Source organism: Oncorhynchus tshawytscha, linkage group LG07, assembly GCF_018296145.1.
Source record: "Oncorhynchus tshawytscha isolate Ot180627B linkage group LG07, Otsh_v2.0, whole genome shotgun sequence".
NCBI classification, from domain to species: domain Eukaryota; kingdom Metazoa; phylum Chordata; class Actinopteri; order Salmoniformes; family Salmonidae; genus Oncorhynchus; species Oncorhynchus tshawytscha.
The window spans coordinates 49,548,667-49,561,996 of record NC_056435.1 but is presented as its reverse complement, the minus strand read 5'-3'; the positions used below and the strand labels follow the sequence as shown (position 1 = coordinate 49,561,996).

General features: G+C 43.2%; 1 protein-coding gene across 3 annotated transcripts in view; it reads right to left on the bottom strand.

Annotated features, from left to right (window-relative positions):
• The window catches only part of LOC112254724 (nck-associated protein 5-like), a 252,820-nt gene that overhangs the window by 45,776 nt on the left and 193,714 nt on the right, over positions 1 to 13,330 (bottom strand). Inside the window, exon 1 of one of the 3 annotated variants that reach the window (XM_024427508.2) lies at positions 5,741 to 6,166. The exons of the other annotated variants lie outside the window; for them this stretch is intronic. The gene's annotated coding sequence lies outside the window, so the exon portion shown is untranslated. Of the gene's footprint in view, positions 1 to 5,740; positions 6,167 to 13,330 lie in introns of those variants that run through there. 3 annotated transcript variants of the gene reach the window in all.

Genomic DNA, 13,330 nt, shown 5'->3' with positions numbered 1-13,330 from the left:
GCATGTGGCATTTAACATGTGAAACAAGACACACCAAAAACAGCCTATCACAGCCAGTCCACATCATTGACATTTACAGTGCCCTATATTAGCCATATAAACATACGACATCCTCTATCCAACTGGGCAGATTAATAACTGAAATCAAGCTACAGACACGAGACACTATGTGATATTAGGTTCACTTAACTGATCCATCCGTTATGCTGGTCTTCTCTGGCATTTCCAAATCACCAGATAAGTGCTACATCTTTAACTATTTTATCCAGGTTTAGTTTGAGTAACCTTTTCCAAATAAAAACTTTATAGCAATAAAAGCTCCCACCCATTTCCCACTATGTTTTGGTCAGTGGAACAACAGACACACTGCAGAGCGTAAATCACAGCAGTTTTGTATGCGTGAAGCTAATAGTACCGCAGATGGTAAAGCAGGACACCACAATGCATTGTTTCACATTAGCTCGAACCCTGTAAAAGCAGTACCTAACTAACTCAAAGCTCAGGGTTTGCACTTTACCTGCAGGGAAAATTCAAAGTGGTTAGTGAACTAATGGTTATGTGAGGTGGTAAGTTCAAAGATGTGGTTGTGGTCTGAGATCTCATTGGGAGTGGATCAGATGTTTCGCTGTCGGCCCGATGTAATGCACAGCGTTCACACGTCAGGAAAGAGGAATTTGTGGACAGAAAGCATTGCCAAATATGGAAGCTTATGTTACCGATTGAGAGCAAAAAGCTGATTCATCACCAGAGTGAAAGCTGATAGACCAGTGTGAAAAGTGAGTGTGAAAAGCGAGTGTGAAAAGCAAGGAGAGAAACAAAGGCAAAAAAACAAAAAAAAAACTCTGCAATGAAAGATGCTCGTCAAGCATTTTTATCCACTCCCCCCTCTCCAGACCATGTTCCTCTCACTGTCTGTCCCACATCACTTCTGACAGGCAGTTCCCCATCCCAGCCCCCCTGGACTCCCACAGACCCCTTCAGGGGCCAATACTTAACCCTGTTAAATCATGTCAACCCTTCCCAGAATTACATTAGGATTTGAGAGCATCTTCCATATCCACCCAGGGTTTCCCTCTATAGACAGCACAGACAGGCAGGGCTGCCAGGTGGGATGGAACTTGTCTCAGACTCGACATCAGCTGCTGCTGCCTCCAAAAAGACTGCAGCGGCATACAGTACTGTTAATTATGCAGTCACATGTTAGGGGAATGCCTTCTATTTGGGGCAGAGAGAAAGATAAGGTCAGATAAAATAGTTTGATCAGCTCTGGCTGTCTCCCTTCAAACCTAATCGAGGTAATCCAACACATCAATATCAAAATAGATGATGCAAAGGTGCTAATAACATAATTGAATAGTATTGATATATCTATGCAGCAGAATGCTATCTTGCAGTAGATGACCTAATAACAGTGTTCTATCTACAGTGGGCTCTACATATATTTAATCTAATCTCTAATCTACAAGGTAAAGTCTACAGTGTGTGTGCATCTGGCAAATACAGACAACAATTACGAGGGTTGGGCTATAGCCTAACGTGCCAGTTTTTCCCCAACACACACGGCTGTTGAACAAGACTATGTACGGGCTGATTCCAATGCTGTGATCCTGTGAATCACTGCAATGATAATATGCCCTGAGGCATCAGCTGACAATGCATGGGAATGAGGGCCAGACCTATGAGGCCTGCCTTCACCAGCAGCCTCAGCAACACTGGGCTAGACAGTCTAAAACCACTCTGTCACTGTGCACCTGGAGGCTGGTAAGGGGGGTAAGGCAGGCGGGCGGGCAGGAGGCGGGACATTCTTTCAGGATGAGTGTCAGGGAGGGTAATTGTCTGCCAGGAGTTGGCCTCACAGTTGGAGGCTCAGTGGGTTTGAAGGTTTTTTGGAGAGAGTCGGTATGTGGAGTCGACACACAAAAAAGAAATAAGGCATAGAGGAAGCGAAAGAGTTACACAGAGAGGATAACAGTAGGGATGGGCGATATATCGAATGTATGTTTTTGCGCAATATTCCAAATTCCTATCGCAGAATCAAGGTTTTTTTTGTATTTTTCGTTTTTATGAGGGATTGTGTCTCCTTGTTCTCATGTTGTCTTTTTGGTTTTGTCTCGTTCACTCCTGTGCTGTCCACCTTCTCATTTACACCAGAGATCTATATAATGACGAAATGCTCATGTCTCCACCCTAACAATGGGAGTCGTTGTCCCAAAGCCGGGAAGGTAGGCGACAAGGTTCAAAATATGCGCATTGGGCATATTTTGGACAGATTTAGGCGAGAGTAAAACCTCTCGCTTGGCCTCTTTCTCCCGAGCACCTCCACCCTACCTCTCACAACGACAAAGATGAGCGATTACTTCTTCCTCTCTGACAAACGGTTTCAACTCGCTATTTGCATTTGAGGTTTGGTCCAACAGCATCGGACATATGGACACCGAAACACATGGAGACATTATTTGACTGTTAACTTTTTGAACAATACCCAGTTTGTTTCAACTCCTCAAATTTCGAGCAGACACTACTAAAACGGATGTACAAATTAACATTCATTATGGAAAATGTATGCGCAGTTCGTCGCATTACGGTACCACGTATCGCTAGCTGCATTTAAGTCAAATAAAGATTGTTATACTAGCAGTTTAGTCTGTTTTATAAATACATTTTCTATAATGCCTGCTACATTATTATTGGATGTGCATTATGCATGTTTCTATAAAAAAAAATAACAAAAAGGAAATTTTTATAAAAACAGACCTGAAAGCCAGATCAGTGATTATTGCACACACAAAGCAGGTTCAACAATTTTGATAAAATAATGAAATTATTAGTGGGTCTTTTGGTTGTGGAAGGCATATATCAAGCCTAGGTATCATTTCACGAGCTCGGAATTCATTAGATTATTGCTGACTGTTTTAATTGCAGTGTATTTGACCTTTAACTGTTCAACAAAGCTTATTTAAAGAAAATATTTTTTTAAATGTTGATGTATATCGTGAATTGCCCATAAATTATAAAAAAATGTAGATATGAGATTTAGGCCATATCGCACAGCCCTAGATGAGTGGATAGAAAGGTGGCACGAGAGAAAGAAAGATGGGAGACAGACCCATATAGAGATGGAGAAGGAGGGGGAGGTCGTGGGGGTGGATAGTCTACCCGTCTGAACGCAATCAAAAATAATTCTACCCTTGGGGCATTTCTATGCTCTTGCCAAGAGCCCCCATCCCCCTACCCACCCCTGTTTGGGATCTCTCCTTTCCCCAAAGACTGGGTTAGGGTACGATCACAGAAACTTGAATATTAATCCACACTCACATGCATGATAAGTCCCATTCCACCATAATTAGCTCATCAAAAGAACTCAAATATATGCAAATGTTAATTAAATCGAGTGCCGGGTGGGTGGAAAGGGAGGGGGAGTGATCTTAGCTGTGCAAAAAAAAATCTGGTGCTTATAGGGGTTCAAAATAGAGTAGATTAAACAATCAATCAGTCAAACAATAATACATTTGATCCAAGGGACCTTTGAACATGGCAGAGTAAGAATCTGCACATTCTCCGAAACAAATCACCATTTGTTGAAACTGATTGGTCATGGCAATGGGAGAAACTCGTGGAAAGGGCATAGAGGAACTGAGTCCGTAGGGTACAGCTACAGAGAAAAAGCTATGCAAGCGTTTTAAGAAAACTGTGCATCACTACTCCAATAAAAGAGCTGTGCCAGTTTGTTATAAGTCACAGGGTGAACTGCAAAGTTTGGATAACATGTACACTAAATCTTTCCCATCGTTAAACAAAATACAGATGCCAACATTAACAAAGAATTACAAGCTTATCAAAGAGCCAGACATCACTCATCAACCCCCCTTTGCAATCATTTTGGCCAACTCGGCAGAACAGACAGACAACCCCCACATCCATGTTTCTCAGACCTCAGCCAGACACAGAGTAGACTCACTTAGGATGCAGCACCCTATTCCCTTTATAGTGCACACATTAAGACCAGACCCCTACGGGCCCTGGTCAAAAGTAGTGCACTATATAGGGAATAGGGTCCCATTTGGGACACATCCTCAAACTAGCCAGCCAAGTCTAAAGCGCAACCATCTTGATCAACTTTACCTCAAACTCCTAAGAGTTTGATCTCTTCTGAGAGTTAGTGTCTATCTCTGACTGACTCCGTGCTGTGACATTGCAGTAGTCAGCAAAGTCACCAGACAGAGCGTAGCGGAACAGAACAGAACTTAGGCTGGTGCTGCTGAGGAGCTATAAAATTCCAGCCGGTCATTAAGGAGACAGATAAGCCAGTTTGAAGTATGAGGTTATCAACAGAAACAGCATCTGTCTGCATTTTAGTGGAGGACTCACTGTGTCCTAGAAGAGACATTAAAATACAGGACATTTTAGAGGCTTTGTGTGTCTTGTAAATTCACCATTCTCATCATGGTGTTAGGTTTTCACTTTATTTTGAGCCCTTCGGTCTCTGTGAAGGTTGGTTGGCCGTTCGTTGAGGCACATGACAAAGTTAGTTGGCATGAATCAAACTCTGTTGACAACACTCAAAGTCACGGACTTGTTATCAAAGTCAATGAGCAAGATGTCTAGCTCTTTGACCACATTCAAATGCATGGCAAATGCATGGCATATATACCAACACTGGCCAGCCAACTGGCATGAATACCACATGCTTAGAGGACTCCTGAAACAAGATCAAATACTGTGGACACACTCAATACCTAGTGAGGACAGAGGAAAATCCAGTGTTCAAAACACTGAGGCACATACTAACTATATGCGCACAAACACGCACACAACACTACTCTCATTGCTAAGCCTTGTGTCAATACACCAGAGTACCACTTCCCCAGTGCCTATGACAGTTAATTAAGCAATATGGAGGCACCCACAACACTTAAAAATCACTGGATCGTTTGTTTAACCAAAGTTAAATATTAATATGGAAATATGATATAAAGCTTGACCATGTAAAACAAACAGAATGCTAGAGCAGGACACTGTTTCACCACAAACTCCAGGTTAATCTGACTCCAGTCAATGCTTTATGGTGATAATTGGAATAGGACCCTCATTTTCTTCACTGTTTTGCCCATATTTTCTCTAAGTACAGTGATAGAGCTGTACTTATAATGTACCATGTGCCTGTAGTGTACACTAAGCATGCCCAAGCCAACTCTACTCTATAAACAGTTGCTTGAAGCTTTGTTGACACTACTTACACACAGTATAATATCACACTGCTGACTAAGTAGAGCAGCAATATCAAATGTAGCCTGCAGTGCCCCCTTTCCACCGACCCAAAGATGGATTAGTCCCCGAGGGCGTCTGGTTATGACTACGCCAAATCGAGTATTAGGGGCTAGTAGCTGATCCATGCCAATGAGTGACCCCTCATGCCTGCCCCTCTCCATAGCAGCCCAGCTGTTCTGCCTACCATCCTGCTCCCCCTCATGTACAGAGATTCTGATCCCCACCCGCCACAAAACCCAGGCAAAAACCTGCCAACCCGCGGATTTGCAGCCCGCTGACAAAATTAGATGCACACAGAGAGAAAAAACAACAAAGCAAATAAAAGCACTCATGTATACGAGTACAGGGAAACGTTTTTGTGTGTTCTAGAAAAAAAATTGTATACAGCAATCTAATGAACACATACAAATGCACATTAACACAGAAGTACACAATGCCATCCTCTTCTGAAAATACACTATAAAATACTCACACACAAAACTGCAACCAAAACTGCACGTTAGTATCTCCCTCCTTTCTTCCAGTTCATCGCCCCTCTTCCCCCATCATCACCTCATAGGTCACTAGACGTTCCAGAGCTCCTGTTCCTCCACTGGGGAATGACTGGGATCAATATGGAATAAACCCTACGTACAGGAAAGAGATAATATCCACAGCACAGAATGCCTCTGCCAGGCAGCCACTGCTCCAGTCACAGTGTCAGCTGGGCCAGCCTCGTGCTGCAGTGACAGCCTCTCTCCCTCTGTTCTCACCCAGAGAGGAGGAGCAGGAGGAGGAGGGGACGTGTCGTTTCTAGAGCTCTCTAACTGAGGCTCAGTGCTGAGACGTCAGGGCCATCCTAGTGCAGCAGTAGCAATGTTGACCTATTGTACGTGTCTGCAGTAGCGACTGCCATTATTCCAGAGACCTAGCCGTGAGAGAACACTAACCAGCGCTAAAGCACATAAGAGCATGCGGGAGCAAGAGAGCGAGAGCGAGAGAGAGAGTCCCTCCTCCACTCAGACAAACCCTGCCAACTACAACAGTTGTGGACAAGCCCCTGTATGCTGCTCCTCCTCCTCTCCTTGAGCCCAGAATTAACTCTAACTGCTGGCTGGCTGGGGGGGAGCAGGGAGTGAGGGAGCAGGTAGGGAAGGGGGAAGTCAAAGAAATAAAAGGGGGTCAGCTATTGATAATTGTATTTTACCTTTATTTAACCAGGTAGGCTAGTTGAGAACAAGTTCTCATTTACAACTGCGACCTGCCAGAGTTACACATGGAATAAACAAACATACAGTCAATAATACAATAGAGAAAGTCTATATACAGTGTGTGCAAATGAGGTAGGATAAGGGAGGTAAGGCAATAAATGGGCCATAGTGGCTAAATAATTACAGTATGTCAAATTAAACAGTGGAGTGATAAAATGTCCAGAAGATGAGTGTGCAAGTAGTGGTACTGGGGAGCAAAGGAGCTAAATAAATAACAATATGGGGATGCGGTAGTTGGATGGGATATTTACAGATTGGTTATGTACAGGTGCAGTGATCTGTGAGCTACTCTGACAGCTGGTGCTTAAAGTTAGTAAGGGAGATATGAATCTCCAGCTTCAGTCATTTTTGCAGTTCGTTCCAGTCATTGGCAGCAGAGAACTGTAGGGAAAGGCGGCTGAAGGAGGAATTGGCTTTGTGGGTGACCAGTGAAATATACCTGCTGGAGTGCGTACTGCGGGTGGGTGCTGCTAAGATTAGGCGGGGCTACACCTAGCAACAACTTATAGATGACCTGGAGCCAGTGGGTTTGGCGACGGATATGAAGCGAGGGACAACCAACGAGAGACAAAACCTGGGGAGGGGAGTGTAGTGTACATCCGCCCAGCTCCATCCACACATTTTGAGTTGAGCGGGACAGGGGGCTGCCAGTTAAGAGCATTTCCAGCCCCTGAAAAAGAGAGGCTGCAGTCTAATAAAAGTCCCGCACAATGACTTGAATGCGGAAGTGGAGCGCTCCTAAATGTGAATCGATAATGTAACATTTCTGTTTTTAATCTGTGAGGAATAAGAGGAATTATAAACTGAGGGGGAGAGGGCCACAGAGTGGAGGTTTTCTAAACTCTACAATTGTAGATTAAACTGTCTTTCATCTATTGAGCAAGCTCTAGGCTACTTTAACCTTAGATCTATTAAAATACGGCTGCGAAATCTAATAACAGTTAAAAATAGATGAGGGGTGAAAGGTGAATAAACTACCGGCCGCAGAATGTTTTTCCATGGACCATACGCTGAGGGTGCAGAGATGGAATTAGACCGGTGTAGAGACATGTTCTGTTGTAGAGACATGTTTCCTCCCCACCAAGACAGGTGGCTACTACACACTTAAGGTAAAAATGGTGGCAGGCTGTAGGCTACAACCTGTCACCATCTTTACCTTAGTGTGTATGTGTGTGTGTCTGTCTGTCACAGCCACACACTGTCAGCCTGTCAGTGCCTGGAAGAGAACACCCACATCACCACCAGACCCTAAACATGGAACATGCCTACCAAACCCCCACCACTATAGCCTAATTACATATCTGGAATGCTGGTTATTCATTAATGCTATGTGGTCCTGAATCCTGGGCCCACCCTGCTGCTGTCACAACCACATGACTGCCCTTCCTCCCTAGGAACTATGTCAAATAGGGAATTTGCAACTCTACTACAGCACTCAATGTTTGGAATCTACCTTTCACATAAACGATCATACCACACGGAGAAACCACCCCCATATTAAGGTATTACATTTCTTTTAAAAGACCATTTATTCTACTGTGACCCTATTTTGGCCCTGTTGTCAGACAGCAGGGTTGGGTTGGAATCTTTGCATTGATTTACAGTCTATGGGGCATGTTGGGATTAGAAAGGGGAGGGAAAGTAATGTCTTCGAGCATGGCTGTTCTTAGACTACCCTCTATCCATCTCCTTCCCTGTGGTGGAAAAGATCATCAAATTGTATTTGTCACATGCGCCGAATACAACAGGTACCTTACCGTGAAATGCTTACTTACAAGCCCTTAACCAACAATGCAGTAAAAAAAAACAAAAAAAACATTTATAAATAAAAAAGTAACAAAAAAACAATAATGAGGCTATAAACAGGGGGTACCGGTACTGAGTAAATGTGTGTGGGTACAGGTTAGTCGAGGTCATTTGTACATGGAGGTAGGAGAAAAGTAACTATGCATAGATAATAAACAACGAGTAGCAGCAGTGTAAAAACAAAGACTAGGGTCAATGCAAATAGTCCGGGTAGCCATTTGATTAATTGTTCAGCAGTCATATGGCTTGGGGACAATGCTGTTAATTAAGGAGCCTTTTGGACCTAGACGTGGCGCTCTGGTACCCCTTGCCGCAAGTGTGGTAGCAGAGAGATCAGTCTATGACTTGGATGACTGGAGTCTTTGACAACTTTTTGGACATTCTCTGATACCGCCTGGTATTTTTATATAGGTCCTGGATGGCAGGAAGCTTGGCCCCAGTGATGTACTGGGCCATACGCACTATCCTCTGTAGTGCTTTACAGTCGGAGCAGTTGCCATATCAGGCGGTGACGCAACCGTTAAGGATGCTCTCGATGGTGCAGCTGTATAACTTTGAGAATCTGGAGACCGATGACAAATCTTTTCAGTCTCCTGAGGGGGAAAAGGTATTGTCGTGCCCCCTTCACAACATTCTTGGTGTGTGGAATTCTGTACATAACCTCCTCCCATAACTAAAGCACCTCTCAGGGTGAGAGAGAGCACTCTGGGGGAGAGGAAGAGGGTGATAGTGTGGTCAGATGGGGAATGTTTTACATTGTGTGTGCTGTAGTTAAAAGAAGCAGCCTAGAATACGTTTATAAACTCAAAAGGTTCATGTGTTCTTGAAGAGTTGAAACAGTGCATGTTTTGTCTCCCCTACTGTATATGGTTGGCGTGTGACTAGCGTTGTCATAATGCTCAAAGGTCCTCGCTGTCGACTGTGCATTGTGGTTCGTCTCACTACCCCAGGGCAAATGGTTGACAGTTAGAGTAGACAGTAGACACACCGCAGAGAGACAGACACACCCCAGCTATTTTGAACTTTTCCTGGCAGAAAACAATATCTGATATATAAATACATTAATGTACACAAAAAATATGTTTAAAGAAAAATCTTGTTTTTCAGACACGTGGAAACTTCACACTATCATTTGAGGACCACCTATTGAGATGTGCCTTTTGTTATGTAAATAAGGTGATAAATCAGCTGAAGATTAGACTGAAGTAGGACCTGAGATGCAGTGCCTTAGACCGCTGTGCCACTCTGGATGCCCCTAGTGAATAGCCTCTTAATGGAAAGACACATTTAGCCATGTAAAGCTAAAGGGTTCCTAGCCTGAGCGGCGAATAAACACTGTCTGTGTGGCTCTAAAACATACAGGCTGCGTGTCAAATACCACCCTATTCTCTTTATAGTGCACTACATTTGACAAGGTTAACAGTATTGCACTATATATGGGATGCATTCACAGTGTGGCTCTGGGTCTTACGCTAGTCACTGAAGTTGGCTTTATAAGCTCCATTACCCATACACTTGTTCAGACACAACCCATGAGTCAGACAAGCCCATGCTAACACTATCATTACTGAAGCGTTCAGCCACATTAACCAGATGGCATTTCTATAGCTTATCATGTACAAGGTATTCATCATCGAAATCGACAATTAAATATATTTCTGCCTATATAAGCAAATTTCCCCCAAAATGGGCGACTCATCAGTTCTTAGAATGAACATCAGTAACAATAACACACAACTGCTTCATTGCGTTACTGGAAAAAAACACCCGTCTGCAAATTTTGTTTCATCATAATGTTTGTATAGCACTAAATGTGTGTGCATTTGTGTGATAAAACTGCAAAGTGTAATCGTTTCACTTCTCTGGTACTACAGTATAGCTCCCTTTTGCATCCCTTTACTACTACTACTGACCGGAGAACTGTTTCTTTGCTTGGGGGGGGGTTACCGATTGTGTCGGTCTCCCAGTCAAGGGGGTGGGATTCCCATCCGGCACATCATCCCTGGGGGGGTTATCAAGCCAGTCATCTGATAAATAAGACAAGACAGTGACTCCCCTCTGCCAGATGGTGAAGCGTGATTCATCACGCCAGAGAATGCATTTCCACTGCTCCAGTGTTCAATGGCGGTGAGCTTTACACCACTCCAGCCGACACTTGGCATTGTACATGGTGATCTTAGGCTTGTGTGTGGCTGCTCGGCCATTGAACCCCATTCCATGAACTCCCAGCAAAGTTGATGTGTGTCGTTGCTTCCAGAGGCAGTTTAGAACTCGCTAGTGAGTGTTGCAACCGAGGACACTCGGCGGTCCCGTTCTGTGAGCATGTGTTGCTCCTAGACGTTTCCACTTCACAATAACAGCACTTACAGCTGACTGGGACAGCTCTAGCAGGGCAGAAATTTGACAAACTGACTTGTTGGAATGCCACTTGAAAGTCACTGAGCTCTTCAGTAAGGCCATTCTACTGCCAATGTTTCTATGGAGATTGCATGGCTGTGTGCTCAATTTTATACACCTGTCAGCAACGGATGTGGCTGAAATTGCTGAATCCACTCATTTTAAGGGGTGTCCACATACTTTTGCATATATAGTGTACCTTACAAGACAAGTATTTCAATGTGAACACCCACAGTTAGTCTCCCTGTTCAGCCTTGTCTGCCCTGGTGTAATGAAGACCCTCCAGGGACCAACAAGGACACAGACACTGGTGACAAAATCAATGAGGGTTTACAGCGCCCCTCTCAATTAGAGATCTACTACATGAAATATACATTGGCCCTCTTCCTGCATCTCACAGAGGAACACAGGGTGTTTCAAGCTGAACAGCCTAAAGCTAGATTTTCACTAACTAATTCACACAGAGACAGTACTTAGTTGTTGCACATCCGGTAGATGTACATCATTGGCCGCTCCTCAGAGGAGGAATATCCTCAGTGAATACCCTTTTTTTTATCAACAAAAGATAAATAAATTGTTAAAACATTTAAAAGTTGTCCTTTTTAGATCAAAATCTAAATACACTACAGGTCAAATGTTGTATTGTATTATACCTACTCATTCAAGGGTTTTTCTTTATTTGTACTATTTTCTACAATGTAGAATAATAGTGAAGACATCAAAACTATGAAATAACACATGGAATCGTGTATTAACCAAAAGTGTTAAACAAATCTAAATATATTTTATATTTCAGATTCTTCAAAGTAGCCACCCTTTGCCTTGATTACAGCTTTGTACACTTGGAATTCTCTCAACCAGCTTCATGAGGAATGCTTTTCTAACAGTCTTGAAGGAGTTCCCACATATGCTGAGCACTTGTTGGCTGGTTTTCCTTCACTCTGCGGTCCGACTCATTCAAAACTATCTCAATTGGGTCGAGGGCGGGTGATTGTGGAGGCCAGGTCATCTGATGCAGCCATCCATCACTCTCCTTCTTGGTCAAATAGCCCTTACAGAGCCTGGAGGTGTGTTGGGTCATTGTCCTATTGAAAAACAAATGATAGCCCCACTAAGCGCAAACCAGATGGGATGGCACTACAGAATGCTGTGGTAGCCATGCTGGTTAAGTGTGCCTTGAATTCTAAACCAATCACAGACAGTGTCACCAGCAAAGCACCCCCACACCACCTCCTCCATGCTTCACGGTGGGAACCGCAAATGCGGAGATCAACCTACTCTGCATCTCACAAAGACACGGTGGTGGGAACCAAAAATCTCAAATTTGGATTTATCAGACCAAAGGATCGATTTCCACCGGTCTAATGTCCATTGCGTGTGTTTCTTGGCCCAAGCAAGTCTCTTCTTATTATTGGGGTCCTTTAATAATGGTTTCTTTGCAGCAATTCAATGATGAAGGCTTGATTCACGCACTCTCCTCTGAACAGTTGATGTTGTGATGTGTCTGTTACTTGAACACTGAAGCATTTATTTGGGCTGCAATCTGAGGAGCAGTTAACTCTAATGAACTTATCCTCTACAGCAGAGGTAACTCTGGATCTTCCTTTCCTGTGGCGGTCCTCACGAGAGCCAGTTTCATCATAGAACCTGATGGTTTTTGCGACTGCACTTGAAAAAAACCTCAAGTTCTTAATTTTTCAGATTGACTGACTGTGTCTTAAAGTAGTGATGGACTGTCATTTCTCTTTGCTTATTTGTTCTGTTCTTGCTATAATATGGACTTGGTCTTTTACCAAATAGGGTTATGTTCTGCATTCCACCCCTAACTTGTCACAACACAACTGATTGGCTCAAACGCATTAAAAAGGAAAGAAATTCCACAAATGAACTTTTAACAAGAGACACCTGTTAATTGAAATGCATTTCAGGTGACTACCTCATGAAGCTGGTTGAGAGAATGCCAAGAGTGTGCAAAGCTGTCAAAGCAAAGGGTGGCTACGTTGAAGAATTGGTGGTGTTATTTCATAGTTTTGATGTCTCCACTATTATTATACAATGTAGAAAATAGTCAAATTAAAGTAAAACCCTTGAATGAGTAGGTATAATACAACATTTGTCCAAACTTTTGACGGGTACTGTATGTACATCTACCTGAACACTACAGTAGGAGAAACCACCGATCTTGGGTCTTGTTCATTCAAACCCCCTAACCATCAGCGACACTACTCCTCCAGAGTTGCAAAAGTTCACGTTTGTGAAACCTAATAGCTTATTAATCAATAAAAGCATTCATTTAACCATGCTCTCGCTGCCAAGGCAGCAGCAACTCATCCTGGGGTCAAAACAAGATTAAGGAGATTATATAAAAATAAAAAAAATGAAAACAGTACATCACACAACACATTACCCACTACTGTACAATATATCTACAGTAAAATCCAGCAATATAACAATATTACAATGTAGGTGTGTGTAGAGTGCATGCTTTAGATTGTGTGTGCTTATGCTCGTGTGCGCATGTGCGTCTCTTCACAGTCAATTCTGTTCAATAAGGTGTAATTTAAATCTGACTTGACTGCTTACATGGGATACTTGATGTGGAAGAGAGT